Here is a 13,641-nt window from a genome sequence, read left to right on the forward strand (position 1 = left end):
TCAGCGGTGGCTTTAGGATCATCCTCACCTGCTCATGGTTGCAGTTGTTTATCGGTTGAATTGGCATTTACTTTATAGTGTGATAAGATGTTAATAAGCGTATAAAGCTGTAAAGCCTCTTGAGTGACTTAAATCGCCTTTCTTCCTCAGTGTGATGCTCAATGTGAACTGCAGGTCGTCTTGATGATGTCTATATGCCTTAACGCATTGAGTTTCTTCAATATCATTGGTTAATTAGATATTTAGATTGATAAGCAGCCGAAATTGTGGACCTACTAAAGTGACCAGTGAGTATACAGTCTGGTTATCATCATGTTTAACTTTGTTCACATGCACTGATGAATGAACAGCTGATGGCTGTAGCATAACACCCACTGTAGAAAACGGTATTCGTTATCAGGAAACATTAAATGCTGAGTGTAAATGCGGCATCAAGGGCATCGACAAAAAAAAAAAATGCTCGTATTGGGAATGGCATGGGCACCGATCGGTTTTCTATCGCCCATTTGCTGGGAGTAAGGGCGCCCTCCGTTTGCGAGGTGCGCCTGCTGCTTGCGGCACAAGGAGGAGAGGGCGGGGCGGCGGGGGAATCTCTGAACGGCTGTAGCAGCATCTAATAACCAACTCGCAAAAGAAAACAAAATAAAAACAAACCAACAAACACGAACACACCAGACATCATGATACAGACTTATAATTTGCACCGATTTTTTTTCGAAATTCTATACTCGAAAAGTGAGCGCGAGAGCCCTCGGTGCGCCTGCTCGCTGCTGAAGTCAAAGTAAACTTTAATGTCATCTCCGCTACATACAGTCCAGAGAGACGAGACGACGAGGCTCCAGTTACAGCAGTGCAAGTAAACAAACAATATATATAAGAAGAGTAAGAAAATAAATATACACTTTAGGACCAGGGGTAAAGGGATCAATAACAATTTAAAATTTATAATTTACGTTTTGATGATTTAATGTCACACACAACCCGTCGAAAGGGGAGGGGGGCCGGCTGCTTCCAAATAGAGCACATTTCATTTATAATGATGTAAATCCAAGCCCATTATGGATTCATGATTTGAATCTTGGGTTGTGTGAAATCCCAGAAATAAACCTTAGACAAAGTGAATCTGTGAACTAAGGTGTAGGTCTACTAGGTTATGTTGTGGTGATCGTCGAGTTGGTGAATTTGTGTTCATACTGGAGTGCAAAATTAAAACCAATGTAAGATGGACAAGAAAAGTTCAAAGCCATCAGGTCCTCAGTTTAGAAAAAAGAGAAAAGAGGAGGAGAAACGAGCAAAAGATGCAGGTAAGCAGATGTGTGATTGGATAATGGCAGGTCATCCTGAAACGGTCAGTGTCAGAATCAGAATACTTTATTAATCCCTAAGGAAATAATGTGGGTTACAGTTGCTCCAAGAAGAAATGGTAAAAATAGCAACAGTAACACACTAAACTGCAAACAGTACATTATGTTACAGATTTTAATATTAATTAGTCATTGTCAATTGTTGACTTGTCCTGTTCTCATTGTATGACGAATTATGATGGCTGTTTGGTAGCCGTTTGCATACAATGCATACTGTTGGGTCTAAAGTCAGACGTTTGTGTATTGTATGTACGGTCGGCAAGGTCTGTCATCTAGAATAGTAAGAAAGTGTCACAGTTTGTGTTGACAGACCATGGGGATGTGGAGAAGGAGGACCCAAAATGCAGGACTCTTCAGATGAAGCAGTGTCTTTATTTACAGTGTTGTAAATATGAACCACAATGAATCCCTGTGCATCCCACACTCCTGTGCTGTGTTCCCTCTCACTGTCTGTGCTCTGAAACTCTGTTTTCTAGTTTCCATGCACCCGTGCTTGCTGCCCTCTCGTCTCCACACTCCTGCAGGAAGAACACAGCCGTAAATACTTCACACTATGGCAAACTCACACTAACTGACATCTAACTGGGAAACTGACAGGAAGTCTCACGCAACGATCCAGCATCGGAGAGAACTCAACCACACTCCTAAGTAGCTCTCCTGATGAAGCTTGACCAGCTGCACACACCTACACCCACAAACAAGAAAAACAAAGAAAAAACAAGGGACAGCAACACCAAATATACACATGTCAGAATCAGAATCAGAATCAGAATACTTTATTGATCCCTGGGGGAAATTATTTTTTGTTACAGTGCTCCATTTTAAACCAACATTAAGACAAGACAGACAATACGCTAACTAAGAATAGTACAATATATACATATATATATACATACATACATACATAAGTCACTTATAAATAAATATTTGGAAAAGAAACATGTGTAGTTGTAGCAGCAAACAGTGTGTTAAGTGGATGCGTTGTACAGGGAGATGGCCACAGGCAGGAATGATTTCCTGTGTCGTTCAGTGGTGCATTATGGGTAATCTCAGTCTCTCACTGAACGAGCTCCTGTGACTGACCAACATGTCATGGAGTGGGTGGGAGGTGTTATCCAACATTGTCTTTATCTTGGACAGCATCCGCCTCTCCGACACCACCTTGAGGGAGTCCAGCTCCATCCCCACAACATTGCTGGCCTTACGGATCAGTTTATTAAGTCTGTTGGCATCTGCGACCCTCAGCCTGCTCCCCCAGCATGCAACAGCATAGAGGATCGCACTGGCCACAACAGACTCATAGAAAATCCTCAGCATTTTCTGGCAGATGTTGAAGGACCTCAGTCGCCTCAAAAAATAGAGACGACTCTGGCCCTTCCTGTAAAGTGCTGTGGTGTTTTTAGCCCAGTCCAGTTTATTGTCAATGTGAACTCCAAGGTATTTATAGTCCTCCACAATGTCAACACTGACCCCCTGGATTGAAACAGGGGTCAAGTGTTTCCTGGTCTTCCTGAAGTCCACGATCAGTTCCTTGGTCTTTGCCACGTTGAGCTGCAGATGATTCTGCTCACACCACGTGACAAAGGAGTCGACCACAGCCCGGTACTCTGTCTCATCATCCCTGCTGATGCATCCAACCACCGCAGAGTCATCAGAAAACTTCTGAAGATGGCAGGTCTCTGTGCAGTGGCTGAAGTCTGTGGTGTAGAGGGTGAAGAGGAAGGGGGAGAGGACAGTCCCCTGTGGTGCCCCTGTGTTGCTGATCACCTTGTCAGACACACACTGTGGGAGACGTACATATTGTGGTCTTCCTGTCAGGTAATCAACAATCCAGGACACCAGAGAAGCATCCACCTGCATCGCTGCTAACTTATCACCCAGGAGGGTCGGCCTGATGGTGTTGAAAGCACTGGAAAAGTCAAAAAACATGACCCTCACAGTGCTCGCCGGCTGGTCCAGATGGGTGTAGACACGATTGAGCAGGTAGATGATGGCGTCCTCTGTTCCGAGACGAGGCTGATAAGCGAACTGAAGGGGATCCAGATGTGGTCTTACTATGTCCATAAACTATTCAAGAACCCCGGGTACCCAGACGCAGGTAAAGTGTATTTATTAAGCGCTTTTCATAGACAAGCGGTCACAAAGCGCTGCACAGGATTCTTATCATTCTTATTTTCTGGTTTGTTTGTTTCTTCCCCTTCTCATCCAGTCTGTCTCTGTGTGCTGTGATTAGTGTCCTTATGTTTGTTTACCTCCTACCTCCTCAGTCATGTCTTTGTATCTGTCTTGTGTCCAAATCTTTTTAAAGTGATGCTACATCAATGTGCTCACAGACATTTACCTTACACTATGTTCGAGTTACAGTGCATCATCTGTGAAATATAACAGAGATTACAACCTTCAGCCTTCAGTGAGCTTATGGTGAGCCTACAACGTTATTCGTTAACAACAAAGCAAACGAAGCATGGCTTGACAAGTCTAGAAGATAGTTCAAATTAAATGATTAATTCTAATCTAGGTCTCAAAACCATGCAAACCAATGAGTAGTGGAAGAGGTGTAGCTAATGAAGTGGCCAGTCTGAGGGATCTCCCTCCTCCTCGCTGAGTTTCTTTTGCTGCTCTCCTTCGTGTCTTTATAAACTGGTGGTGTTGCCACAGTATTCCTACACGCATTACTGTTTTTATTTACCGATGTGCAATATCTGCACATGCTGCTCCTCTTTCTCACTGTCTGCAGCCCAAATGTGTTTTCTCAGGGCATCTGAGTCACGTGATCGCACAGTAACGAATCAAAGCAAATCAGGAAGAAGGGGGCGGAGCAAAGAGTGTGTGCAGGAGAGGAGTCGAGCAGAGAGAGCTGCTTTTTCATGAAGCGGGAGTGAAGTAGTGACCTTAGAGGAAAGAAAAAAACGAAAGTATCGATCATAAACCACTACCAACGTCCTGATCGATATCTGCATCGATCTGCCCACCCTTGTCTCCTGGATCGTAGCTGAGATCAGCGTGAGCCACGTGGGTCTCTGCTCCCTGATCTGTTTCCTGTGTTTGGAAAGAGTTGCAGCTTCATCGCGGAGTTTCTCTCGGTTTGTGGGCTCATCTAAAGGTAAGCACCGAGCTAACTTTACTGTGAGTTCAGTTCATGTTGAGTTTAGCTCCTGAATGAGGTCTTCTGCTGCTCTCCTCGGTGTCTGTTCACAGTTTATTGTGAACACGTTGAGAGAAGAGTGAGAGAGTGTTTGGAGAAAAACACCAACTAATCATTAGCTCAGCATGCTGGGAGAAGTTGGAGCAGAAAAGTCTTTTCATTGTCCCTGCAGCTGTTTTTCTGCCTGCACCAAACCTCTACAGCCTCGTTTCTATTTGTATGGACTCAAATGTCGTCATAAATATTTTGTACTTGTAAATCAAATGCGTATTTGTGCATTGAGTTTTGCAACTTTGCAAATAAGCATTAAGACTATATGTATTTAAATCCTAACAGTATCTGTAACCAGATATTAACAGAAAAATTTGTAACACTTGTAAATATTTTTTACACACATAGACAAATTCTCATCTGTAGATGCACAAAAATAAAATGTTCATTGATTAACAAGTACAAAATATTTATGACTGTTGGGTCTGTGTTCCCACAGGCCCTGCTAGTTTAGAGACTTATTCCTCATGAAGAGCGAAATCAAGACAGAACATCTGTCTCCCATCCCCCCATTGGTTACAAACACAAGGCAGTGTGTGTGTGTGTGTGTGTGTGTGTGTGTGTGTGTGTGTGTGTGTGTGTGTGTGTCCATGCTGCCCAGTCTCTTTTACTGTGTTTAAATTGCAGCTGCTAGAACACGGCTGTTCAACATCTATTCATTCAGTCACGTTTATTTCACATCTACAGACACGCATTTAGAATAGCCTTTATTGTCATTGTACAGAGTACAACGAAATTGGAGTGCCACTCCCTTGGTGCAAGTTTAAATAATAAATATAAATGTAAAATATAAAAGTACAAAAAAACAATCGTAGGTACTCAAACAATAGTATGTACAATATATACAGGATAGCAGCATTAATATAATGACAGTGACGGTATGGAATAGGTTCAATTGTTTTTGTGCTTATTTACTACGGTGATAGCTCTGGGAAAGAAGCTATCCCTGAATCTGTTTGTCCTGGTTTTATGTGACCTGTACCGTCGGCCTGACGGTAATAGTTCAAACAGTTGGTTGCTGGGGTGAGAGTAGTCCTTGATGATATTGCCAGCTCTGCTGAGGTACCGAGAGTTTGCAGTGACCTCCAGGCTGGGCAGAGAGCAGCCAGTGATCTTCTGGGCTGTGTTGATGACCCTCTGCAGTACTTTCCTGTCCGCAGCTGAGCACCCTGCATACCATGATGTTATGCCGTACGTTAGGTTCAAGGTTCAAAGTTCTTTATTTGTCACATGCATAGTTATACAAGTATAACACACAGTGAAATGTAGCCTGACATGCTCCTCGACATGTGCAAAAATTGGGGGGGGGGGGGGGGGGTGTAGAGGAAGAACATTATATATATATATATATATATATATATATATATATATATATATATATATAGTATATACACTGGGTGAATGTGCAGTAGTAGCAGCAAGCAGGTGAATTCTGTACATTAATATGAATAGACATCCGACTATTTTACAGGATAGACAATGTAAACATATTTAAAATTAAAGGAATTGAAATGTACATTGTGCCTTGGTTTAGTGTCTGGAAGAGTCCTGTCTCAGTCAATTATAGATGATGTGAGAGGGCGGGTGTGTGTGTTTAGGGCACGGATGGCTTGGGGATAGAAGCTCCTCTTGAGTCTCTCTGTCCTTGCCCGGAAGATGCGGAACCTTCTACCAGATTGCAGAAGTTGGAACAGTTTGTTGCCTGGATGTGACGGGTCCATCAGTATCTGCGCTGCTCTAGTCCGGCATCTCCTGGTGTAGGTGTCCTGAAGCGGGGGGAGAGCAATCCTGCAGCAGCGTTCTGCTGTACGGATCACTCTCTGGAGAGCTTTTTGGTCCTTCACACAGCTGTTCCCAAACCACGATGTCATGTTCTGTGTGAGGATGCTCTCCACAGCGCCTGTATAGAAAATCCTGAGGATCTTTGGAGAGACCCTGAACTTCCTCAGTTGTCGTAGGTGATACAGGCGCTGCCTAGTCTTTTTGGTCTGGACCTGAATGTGGGCAGCCCATGTCAGGTCTGAGGAGATGTGGACACCAAGATACTTGAAGGACTGCACCCTCTCCACTGGAGCTCCATTGATGATGATGGGCTTGTAGTCTCTGTGCTGACCCCTTCTGAAGTCCACCACCACCTCCTTGGTCTTGCTGACGTTCAGCTGGAGGTGGTTGTCCTGGCACCACGATGCCAGATTCTTCACTTCATCCATGTAGGCCGCCTCATCGTTGTTGGAGATGGCACCCAACACCACTGTGTCGTCAGCAAACTTCACAATGGTGTTGGAGCCATGGGTGGCCACACAGTCTGAAGTGTAGAGGGAGTAGAGCAGTGGCGAGAGGACACATCCCTGAGGTGCTCCTGTGTTGATGGTGATGCTGTTGGAGAAGCACCTGCCCACCCTCACCACCTGAGTTCTGCCAGTGAGGAAGTCCAACACCCATGCACACAGACGGCTGTTAAGTCCCAGATCCCTCAGCTTTGTGAACAGTCTGCAGGGCACTATTGTGTTAAACGCTGAACTGTAATCAACAAACAGCATTCGCACATAGTTACCCTGTTTCTTGTCCACGTGGCTGAGAGTGGTGTGTAGGACGTGGGCGATGGCATCCTCTGTGGATCTGTTGGATCTGTAGGCGAACTGCAGCGGATCTGTGGTGTCTGGGATGGAGGAGGAGATGATGTTCTTCAGCAGCCTCTCAAACACCTTCATTACTACCGAGGTCAGTGCAACTGGCCGGTAATCGTTCAGGGATGAGGGTTTGCTGTTCTTGGGCACAGGGATGATGGTGGATCTTTTGAAGCATGTGGGGACCACAGACTTCGCCAGGGACTCGTTGAAGATGTAAGTGAACACACCTGCTAGCTGGTCAGCACAGCACCGCAGCAGGCGGCCGGTGATGCCGTCTGGCCCCGCCGCTTTTCTTGTGTTCACTCTCCTCAGTGCCGCTCGGACGTCATGCTCCGCGATGCTGGTCACCGGTCTCTCGCTGATGACGTCACTGTCCTCGGTAGTCAGGCGGTAGATAGCATTAGCCGCCTGGCTAACCTCAAAACGGGCGTAGAACTGATTCAGCTCGTTGGTGAATGCAGAGTCAGCGTTGATCAGCGCAGTGTCCCTGGCTTTGTAGTCCGTAATGGTGCGTAGTCCGTGCCACATACTCCGTGTGTCGCCCTGGTGGAAGTGGGACTCCACACGTTCCCGGTACCGCCGTTTAGCATCTCTCACCGCGCGCCGCACGCCGTATGAGGCCGCTTTGTAGGCGCTCATATCGCCAGTGGCGAGACCCGCGTTGTAGGAGGCGGTCCTGGCGTTTACTGCAGTGCGGATCGATCTGTCCATCCACGGTTTCTGGTTTGGGAATGAGGTGACTCTCGCAGTGGGGATAATCTCCTCCGCTAGCATATTGACGAAGCATACTGCTACTTCCGTAAACTCGTTTATGTCGACTGCGCATGCTCTGAACATGTCCCAGTCGACGTCGTTGAGTGCGTCCTGTAGCGTAGCTTCTGATTGGGCAGTCCACCGTTTTACCTCCCTCGTGGTTACTTCTTCCCTCCGTATGCTTTGTTTATACTGGGGGATGAGGAAGATGGCGTTGTGGTCAGACTTCCCAAAAGCCGGGTGTGAGACAGCTTTGTAGCCCTGCTTGTATGGCGTGTAGCAGTGATCCAAAATCCGATCCCCTCTCGTTGGACACGAGACATGCTGGTAAAAGTTTGGCATGACTTGTCTGAGGTTCGCTTTGTTAAAGTCTCCTGCTACAATGAGGGCTGCGCCCGGGTCCTTGTTTTGAAGCGAGCTCAGCACATCATGTAATTCGGACAAAGCCATACCTGTGTCCGCTTGGGGTGGGATGTAGACCGCCGTGGCGATGACCGAGGTGAAGTCACGGGGCAGATAGAAAGGGCGGCACTTAATGCTCAGGATATAGCATGTTCTGACTGAGAGATTTCTGAAAAAATTCAAACGTACAGCTCTGCTATCACTTCCAACATAAATGAAGACAGGAAACTAAACAGCAGTGACGTTTGTAGGGTTACTGAAGTTGGGCTAGCTGGTATATAATGATGTGCTATGTGATCGCTAGCGACACAGCTATGTTAGCATAACATAAACAGTGAAGCTGGAGGACGAACACTAACACTTTTCCACTTATAAAAGTTAACGTTAAGGTTCCTCGTGGTTAGTCATTAATATACTGCAACAACATGGGAATAGAGCAGCTGCCAGAGAATTCAACCTTAATGAATCAATGGTACAGAAGTGGAGGAAGTAAGAAGAATGAGTTTAATAAAGTTTGATTTATCTGACTGCTTTGTTTCGCTTAATGTGCCTTATAATCCCGTGCACCTTATGGTCTGGAAAATACGTACTGCACACTGTAGTTTAATGTTGCAAAGCACCTCTTTTTAACTTCAGTGGATATTATACATGGTTATGCTCAGGATATGTCAGCCCATTTCTACTGGAAATACCTTTTGGTTAAACTGTCAGCAAGGAATTTGCATTTGCACTGTTACATTTTTATAAAGCTTTAATGTACATAAAAACCAGCTTCTTGTTTAAGTGAAAATAAATGGAAGGTTGTCTTTTTGCGCTAGTAATGTTTTTGAGTTGTATTTTGTCTCGCATCAATTATATCGTCAGTTATATCGTTATCGCAAATTTTCAAATATATATCGTGATAAATATTTTTGGCCATATCGCCCTGCTCTAGTCCCAGTCCGGTTGTTCAGTCTGACGTCTCCTGCTACAATGAGGGCTGCGCCCGGGTCCTTGTTTTGAAGCGAGCTCAGCACATCATGTAATTCGGACAAAGCCATACCTGTGTCCGCTTGGGGTGGGATGTAGACCGCCGTGGCGATGACCGAGGTGAAGTCACGGGGCAGATAGAAAGGGCGGCACTTAATGCTCAGGATATAGCATGTTCTGACTGAGAGATTTCTGAAAAAATTCAAACGTACAGCTCTGCTATCACTTCCAACATAAATGAAGACAGAAAACTAAACAGCAGTGACGTTTGTAGGGTTACTGAAGTTTGGCTAGCTGGTATATAATGATGTGCTACGTGACCGCTAGCAACACAGCTATGTTAGCATAATATAAACAAGCTAACTTTTTTTCCACTCGATAAAAGTTAACGTGAGTGTTCTCGGTGGTCAGGAACAAATGTAATCGCATAGCAGGATGCTGTAAAAGGACCAAACTTCAGCCAGGAGAACAACTGAGATAATCCATCCACAATACGAGGTTTGTCATTCCTATACTGCTGCATGGGCTGGGCTGTAGTTACATCCTAAGGTTTTAAAAACTGAGCTTCAATAAATGATTAGCGGCAATAAAAGCCGAGGGAGGTCAACAGTGATCACTGACTTTTTAGGAGCTTTTTGAGATTAAATAGAAGAAAATACAAAACATTAAACATGTTAACAACACAAAAGCCATATTAAACGCAGACTACTTTAGGCCCGGAAGTAGGATTCGTCACGTCATCACTTAACAATCTGATTAAGAGACCGCACGCTTGAAGTACGTGCACTACGCACGGTGCGTACTATCTTTCACTGTGATGTTACAAAGATCTGTTTTGTGTCCCAGCTGATCAGCAAGAGGAGGAGAGTCCGACGGAGCACCAGACGAACATTTTCAACCATTTGGGCTCAGCTCAGCCGCTACAGTGGACAAAAATGTCATCAACACAAAAGGTGAAGAATCTATCACTTTTATTGAAACTATGTGCACTTCATCAGCTGATGCTTGTTTGTCAAGATTGAAGAAGTTTATTGTCATTTTGTATGGTGTTACCCAGGCTGAAACAATATACCGTTTCTCACCAGCATATACAGTGCAATAATCAATACAATTAGAAAAAAAAAGATTAAAAAGCTAGTAATAAATCGCAACAATAAATGAGTAAATAACATAAAATCTAAATTAAAAAACAAACTCAAGTCCAAATGGTCACACTCATACACGTACCAGGAGTCCTTTCACAGAAGGGGATAACTAAATAATGTAGTGTGTGTATCTGGGGAGTATATTGTATGCTGTGTGTGTGTGTCGAACTCCAGGACTCGAGTGCTGGAGTCCTGCGGGTTTTAGACGTGTCCTAGATCCAACATGTCACAAAATGGCTGTGTGTAGGCAGGAGAGGACCCAAATGCAAAACTCACCAAGACTGAGGATAAAAAGCACAGCCTTATTGCTGAAAACAAGGGAAAATGATATAAAACTAAACTGGGAAAACTAATAAATCATACATGAAAACACAGAGTGACTCACACAGCTATGAGGGAGGACGCAACACTGAAAACAGGAAGACTGAGGACTTAAATACACACGAGGTGATCAGGAGAAGTGACATTAAATGGGGAAACAGCTGAAACAAATGAACATAATGATGTCACAGGGGAAGTGTAAAACTAAACACAATGAACACGGGAACACAGTGATGGGTTTGTCTGGCACAGACCCACCGCCGGAACGAGACAATTCTACTACATCAGCAAAAGCAAGACGCAAGTCACCAGAGCTCCTTGTGTGCTCTCGTGCACGAGGGAGAGAACTGTGATGAGCGCCGTTCCTTCTGCTTGAACCCCAGTCGCTCAGTTAGCTCCCCTGTAGCACTGCTCTTTATTGTGGTTACATGAACATGCATAGGTTCATTAACATATGACGTCTTACACAGGTATGCATGTGAACGAAGAGTGGCGTCTGTGTCAAGATGTGACCCCTGTGAACGACTCCCAAAAGCTGGTGCCAGGAGTCCAGCGGTCCACCTAAACAAAGGGCTCTTATACTTAAACAGATACAGAGTAGGTGTCCTTCCATAGTATAAATCAGTAAGAGAAGGTACGACGAATCGATTATATAACTCTAAGCACATATGAGTATATATTTCTAAGCATAAATGACAATCCAACAATATAAACCTAACACACAGGACCTCTTCAAGATAAAACCGGCAACATAATGAAACATGACTACATTAACTTAATGGCAAAAGACATGCAGACATGAAACGCATAAAGGATAAGGGAGACTTAACAGTGGTTAAAAACACAAGGAGAAACTAATAAACAAATGAACTTAGTTAAACTAATAAACTTAAACATACCATAAACATCAAAATAAACTTGAACTTAAAACGCTGGGTCAAAAAACCCAGGATCGTGACACAACACAGCTGATTTAAAGGCTAAATTACCTCCTCAACATGTCTTGAAGTTCTCCAGAGGCCTGGTAATGAACTAATCATTTGATTCAGGTGTGTTGACCCAGGGTGAGATCTAAAACCTGCAGGACTCCGGCCCTCAAGGCCTGGAGCTCGACACCCCTGGCGTTAGCAGCTAGCCTCGCATTAGCTCCTCCACGCTTACCCTGCTTCCACATCCTATCACACCGCTTTCTGTGTTTCCTCTTGGGTGTTACTCCAGGCGTATTTATGGATTTTCTCCAGCTTGCTTGGCATAGGAGCCCAAGCTCACCCAACACAGTGAGGAGATATTTCTTTTAGCACGAGATATGGTTATGAGCTTTCCAAGATAATCGCATTTGTAAAAGACACTGCTGCTCATACACACACTTCTCTTTCACACAGTTTATATTGGCACTACATGGTCTTTGTTAGCGTCAGGCTTATTGTTAAGTATTCATCTTCAATTTCTGTACACTTATTCATACATGCAGAACAAATGACTCATTTGTCCATTAAAAAGTATGTGATATGTCAGTCATCATTTTTATTATGGCTATAAGTACACGTCTCACCTTTTCATAGTGCATTTACACTCTTTTAACTAGAGAACATTGATTTCCAGTGTGATTCAGTTCATACTGGTTTGGAAAGGCTGTACCAGTGGCTGTCCAAGTTGCAAGTTTTTTGCTTCACTTGAGGTATTTCAAAAATGGTATTTTCCTGGGTGTTGGAATTTTTTTTTCTTTTCTTTTTTTTATTCTACTATCGTGATAAGCCTGCTGTAATCAGCACACTCCAGCGTCACTCATTTTCTCCGGATTGTAGCTACTGGCAATTGCCCTTCTGTTGGTCCATGGGATAAGAAACTCGAAGAAGATCTGATTTTATAACAAACACCACAGATTATTGCTCTGTATTGTATTTCCTTGGACTCCAGTTTTGGCACAAACAAACTTCACATTGCAAATATAACACATCTCAGGGACCACCTTCTTTCATCGGGGTATCCATTTCATCAGCGCTTGACTGTTTTAATGTATTCTGGATGTCCAAATAAGGCTTTGAAATAACTTTTTAGGTTAATGTAATAATCATAAATTAGAAATCTGGAGAGCAGAAAATCCATGTGGGATGGCAGTCTCAGCTGTACTAACAAATATTGCCACACTAACATGCTTAAACTACTTTTGGCTGTTCCCTGATTCAGCGGTCACCACACATTTATTTGTGCAGTTTTGTCTACGGCCTTTTTATGGCTTTATTTTGAGAATCGCACAGCTCTCAGCTGTGCAATTTTATATGGTTAACTGCTCATTCCAGTGAGCAAACCAGTGCTCAAAGGCAGTTTTTATTTTTAATGCTGAATGCTCTTCTATCTATATATGTACTGTAAGAGCTGAACTCTTCCACAGCATGCATTTTTTATTTCTCATTGATATTTGGCCGTATTGGGGCCCGATGAATGTAAAAACATAGAATTGCCAGATTTTTTTTTTTTTTTACCTGATTTTTGTTTCTAAGAAAAATTAGGATATTCATTTAAAATGTCGATAGAACAGCAGCAGTATAATGTCCTCGTAAGTGGATATCAGGCCCTTGTAGAGCAAAATTGAGTATTTTGGTCTAAATAACCCAAAATGTGATGCCCACATATGTGGATGCCAGGTCCTAGGAGGCCAAGCGCTCGTTTTTTGCGTGAAGGGGGCACACAAGTTATCTGCCGAGCAGCAGTGAACAATACAGGAAAATGATCGGAGATGCACAACTCAGATATTTCCATTATGCACACATCCAGCCCGTGGGAAAGCACCAAGTCCAGTGTGTGACCTTTTTCATGCGTGGGACCGGTAACTCACTGGGTCAAGTTAAAAGAGTCAATAA

At 43.8% G+C, this 13,641-nt stretch overlaps 1 protein-coding gene across 1 annotated transcript in view; it reads left to right on the forward strand.

Moving 5' to 3' along the window:
• Positions 1–4,160: 4,160 nt before the first annotated feature.
• Positions 4,161–13,641, forward strand: part of LOC113029614 (uncharacterized) — a 41,584-nt gene continuing 32,103 nt past the window's right edge. The window contains exons 1-2 of the transcript XR_013911569.1: positions 4,161–4,467; positions 10,161–10,267. The gene's annotated coding sequence lies outside the window, so the exon portion shown is untranslated. The remainder of the gene's footprint in view (positions 4,468–10,160; positions 10,268–13,641) is intronic.

The sequence above is a fragment of the Astatotilapia calliptera genome, chromosome 9, assembly GCF_964374335.1.
Source record: "Astatotilapia calliptera chromosome 9, fAstCal68.1, whole genome shotgun sequence".
In the NCBI taxonomy this organism is placed as follows: Eukaryota; Metazoa; Chordata; class Actinopteri; order Cichliformes; family Cichlidae; genus Astatotilapia; species Astatotilapia calliptera.